The sequence below is a fragment of the Pleurodeles waltl genome, chromosome 6 (assembly GCF_031143425.1).
Source record: "Pleurodeles waltl isolate 20211129_DDA chromosome 6, aPleWal1.hap1.20221129, whole genome shotgun sequence".
Lineage (NCBI taxonomy): Eukaryota > Metazoa > Chordata > Amphibia > Caudata > Salamandridae > Pleurodeles > Pleurodeles waltl.
Genome location: NC_090445.1, coordinates 78419526 through 78424268, shown reverse-complemented (window position 1 = coordinate 78424268; position 4743 = coordinate 78419526). Strand labels below are relative to the sequence as shown.

Sequence of the window (4743 nt, the reverse complement as noted above, 5' to 3'; positions counted from 1 at the left end):
TAAACCCAACTTCTGTTTCTCCTTCTCTACTTCTAAGGTCTGTCTATCCAAATCCAGCTGTTGCTTCTTGAGCTTCAGTCTGGTGTGTTCCACTCTCAATCTATTGAGCTCCCTTTCTAACATTCTGTCATCAGGGTGGGTGGGAGGGACATGCCTTGAAACAGAAGTATGGTGAGAATGGACAGAAGGAGACCTGTCCCTTACAGAAGGCACCCTAACAGCTTGGTTAACAGAAACATCACTTCTACTGTGGTGAGAAGGAATACTCTTGCTATGATGTGAGACACCACCATCTGTATGGTGTGACTCTACATCAGTACCAACTATGCTAGACTGTCTAGTAATGGGCAGGCTAGGAAGTTTCTTTCCTGAATCTTTTCCTAGGGGAGTCCCTGGATCAGATTGGGAACCAATAGCTAGTTTTTCAACAGATGGGGCCCTTCTGGCCTTATCTTGTTCTCTAAGCATGTTAAGCAATAATTCCAAAGAAAGATTCTTCCCTACACTTAAACCTCTTTCTATACAGAGACTCCTTGCTCCTTTCCAGCTAAGGTGATCATATGCAAGTTTGGACAGATCAACATTTTGGCCTGTGCCAGACATTTTAGAAAGAGTTTAAGTGACAGAAAAAGTGAGAAAAAGTTTTTCAGAACTTTTTGAAAGACAGAAAAAAAAACTTTTAAAACTTTTTAAGAACTTTTAGAAAGTTTAGAAGTACTTTTCAGCACTTAGAAAAGAGTGAAAAGAGGAAATGCAAAACTTTTTAGTTATGTGTACACACACTGAACTTGTTTTGTATATTTTTCTCTTATGAAAAGTACAATGACAAGAGTGGTAAGTAGTCTCAAAGCACTTATCCCACCGCTGCACAACCAATGTAGGAGGAAGACTGGCTTGTAGTGAGTACAAAGGGGTACTTGCACCTTCCACCAGGCCCAGTTATCCCTTATTAGTGTATAGGGTGTCTAGCAGCATAGGCTGATAGATAATGGTAGCTTAGCAGAGCAGCTTAGGCTGAACTAGGAGGCAAGTGAAGCTCCTACAGTACCACTAGTGTCACTTGCACAATATCATAAGAAAACACAATACACAGATATACTAAAAATAAAGGTACTTTATTTTTATGACAATATGCCAAAGTATCTCAGAGTGTACCCTCAGTATGAGGATAGCAAATATAAACAAGATATATGTACACAATACCAAAAATATGCAGTATAGTCTTAGAAAACTGTGCAAACAATGTATAGTTACAATAGGATGCAATGGGAACACATAGGGATAGGGGCAACACAAACCATATACTCCAAAAGTGGAATGCGAACCACGAATGGACCCCAAACCTATGTGACCTTGTAGAGGGTCGCTGGGACTATTAGAAAATAGTGAGGGTTAGAAAAATAGCCCACCCAAGACCCTGAAAAGTGACTGCAAAGTGCACTAAATTTCCCCAAAGGACATAGAAGTTGTGATAGGGGAATTCTGCAGGAAAGACACAAAACAGCAATGCAACAATGATGGATTTCCAGTCGAGGGTACCTGTGGAACAAGGGGACTAAGTCCAAAAGTCACAAGCAAGTCGGAGATGGGCAGATGCCCAGGAAATGCCAGCTGTGGGTGGAAAGAAGCTGCTACTGGACAGTAGAAGCTGAAGATTCTGCAGGAATGACAAGGGCTAGAGACTTCCCCTTTGGAAGATGGATCCCCCACGCCGTGGAGAGTCATGCAGAAGTGTTTTCCCGCCGAAAGACCGCCAACAAGCCTTGCTAGCTGCAAGTCGTGCGGTTAGCGTTTTTGGATGCTGCTGTGGCCCAGGAGGAACCAGGATGTCGCCAATTGCGTCTGGGGACAGAGGGGGCGTCGAGCAAGACAAGGAACCCTCTCAGAAGCAGGCAGCACCAGCAGAAGTTCTGGAACAGGCACTACGAAGAAGAGTGAAATGGTGCACACCCGAAGTTGCACAAAGGAGTCCCACTTCGCCAGAGACCAACTTAGAAAGTCGTGCAATGCAGGTTAGAGTGCCGTGGACCCAGGCTTGGCTGTGCACAAAGGATTTCCGCCGGAAGTGCACAGAGGCCGGAGTAGCTGCAAAAGTCGCGGTTCCCAGCAATGCAGTCTGGCGTGGGGAGGCAAGGACTTACCTCCACCAAACTTGGACTGAAGAGTCACTGGACTGTGGGAGTCACTGGAACACAGTTTCTGGATTCAAGGGACCTCGCTCGTCGTGCTGAGAGGAGACCCAGGGGACCAGTGATGCAGGACTTTGGTGCCTGCGGTTGCAGGGGGAAGATTCCGTCGACCCACAGGAGATTTCTTCAGAGCTTCTAGTGCAGAGAGGAGGCAGACTACCCCCACAGCATGCACCACCAGGAAAATAGTCGAGAAGGCGGCAGGATCAGCGTTACAGAGTTGCAGTAGTCGTCTTTGCTATTTTGTTGCAGTTTTGCTGGCTTCCAGCGCGGTCAGCAGTCGATTCCTTGGCAGAAGGTGAAGAGAGAGATGCAGAGGAACTCTGATGAGCTCTTGCATTCGTTATCTAAGGAATCCTCAGAGACAGAGACCCTAAATAGCCAGAAAAGAGTGTTTGGCTACCTAGGAGAGAGGATAGGCTAGCAACACCTGAAGGAGCCTATCAGAAGGAGTCTCTGATGTCACCTGGTGGCACTGGCCACTCAGAGCAGTCCATTGGGCCAGCAGCACCTCTGTTTTCAAGATGGCAGAGGTCTGGAGCACACTGGAGGAGCTCTGGGCACCTCCCATGGGAGGTGCAGGTCAGGGGAGTGGTCACTCCCCTTTCCTTTGTCCAGTTTCGCGCAAGAGCAGGGCTAAGGGGTCCCTGAACCGGTGTAGACTGGCTTATGCAGAAATGGGCACCATGTGTGCCCATGAAAGCATTTCCAGAGGCTAGGGGAGGCTACTCCTCCCCTGCCTTCACACCATTTTCCAAAGGGAGAGGGTGTAACACCCTCTCTCAGAGAAAGTCCTTTGTTCTGCCATCCTGGGCCAAGCCTGGCTGGACCCCAGGAGGGCAGACACCTGTCTGAGGGGTTGGCAGCAGCAGCAGCTGCAGTGAAACCCCAGGAAAGGCAGTTTGGCAGTACCAGGGTCTGTGCTACAGACCACTGGGATCATGGGATTGTGCCAACTATGCTAGGATGGCATAGAGGGGGCAATTCCATGATCATAGACATGTTACATGGCCATATTCGGAGTTACCATTGTGAAGCTACATGTAGGTAGTGACCTACATGTAGTGCACGCGTGTAATGGTTTCCCCGCACTCACAAAGTCCGGGGAATTGGCCCTGAACAATGTGGGGGCACCTTGGCTAGTGCCAGGGTGCCCTCACACTAAGTAACTTTGCACCTAACCTTTACCAGGTAAAGGTTAGACATATAGGTGACTTATAAGTTACTTAAGTGCAGTGTAAAATGGCTGTGAAATAACGTGGACGTTATTTCACTCAGGCTGCAGTGGCAGGCCTGTGTAAGAATTGTCAGAGCTCCCTATGGGTGGAAAAAGAAATGCTGCAGCCCATAGGGATCTCCTGGAACCCCAATACCCTGGGTACCTTAGTACCATATACTAGGGAATTATAAGGGTGTTCCAGTAAGCCAATGTAAATTGGTAAAATTGGTCACTAGCCTGTTAGTGACAATTTTGAAAGAAATGAGAGAGCATAACCACTGAGGTTCTGGATAGCAGAGCCTCAGTGAGACAGTTAGTCACTACTCAGGTAACACATTCAGGCACACTTATGAGCACTGGGGCCCTGGCTGGCAGGGTCCCAGTGACACATACAACTAAAACAACATATATACAGTGAAAAATGGGGATAACATGCCAGGCAAGATGGTACTTTCCTACAGGCACATACTTGAATGTCCAGTAGAGAACAGTGTGAACTCTCCCTGTTTCGTGAGGTGGCAGTCAGCCTCCAGAGCCATGTTTTGGAGGATGCCGGAATGGCCGAGCGGTGTAAGGCGCCACATTCAAGAGGAGTATCATCCCCAGTCCCGTGATCAATTCCCACTGCCGACATAAAGTAGTTTTCATACCTACTTTAATCATAACACCAGCGGGGATGAGACCTTAAACTCCTCTTTTTGGAAGGATGGGGGGGAGACAGAACGAACCGGAGCGGACGCGGAGCTCGCTGTAAGCACGGGCGGCTCAGGCTAGGAAAGGGCGCAGGAAAGGCTCGGCCTAGGACCGCTCCCAGCGGCGCCTCCCAGGGCGGGAAGTGCTGCGTTGTGTGGAGTCCTGTGGGAATCGTGAGGCAAACTGCAGGATGCGTGTGTGTGTAGTTTTAAGCCTCAGCGAAATATCTGAAAAAGGTGAGAGTTAATGTTAAACCCGAAAATGGATAAGCCTTTAAAAATCATCACGCCCAACGTGTGGCTTGAACCCACGACGCTGAGATTAGGAGTCTCATGCTCTACCGACTGAGCTAGCCAGGCTGCTGTGCCTATGTCATTTCACACATCCTCTGTGTGTTCTTTGTGAGGAAGTAGTGTGTGGTTATCCCAAGAGGCCCCTTTGTTTCATTTTCTCTGCTGCTGACTCGACACAGGCACCTTTCTCTTTCTCCATCTCTCGCTCTATCCCAGTCTTATGTCCCCATCAGTCTCTCTGGAGCTCACTCTGGTACATACATGCATCTGTCCTCTCAACCTGTCTCTGGGCACATACTTAAATGTCCAGTAGAGAACAGTGTGAACTCTCCCTGTTTCGCGAGGTGGC

At 48.3% G+C, this 4743-nt stretch overlaps 1 non-coding gene across 1 annotated transcript; it reads right to left on the bottom strand.

Moving 5' to 3' along the window:
• Positions 1–4387: 4387 nt before the first annotated feature.
• Positions 4388–4460, bottom strand: TRNAR-CCU (transfer RNA arginine (anticodon CCU)). The gene has a single exon. It is a non-coding gene; the product is annotated as a tRNA-Arg (tRNA).
• Positions 4461–4743: the final 283 nt, after the last annotated feature.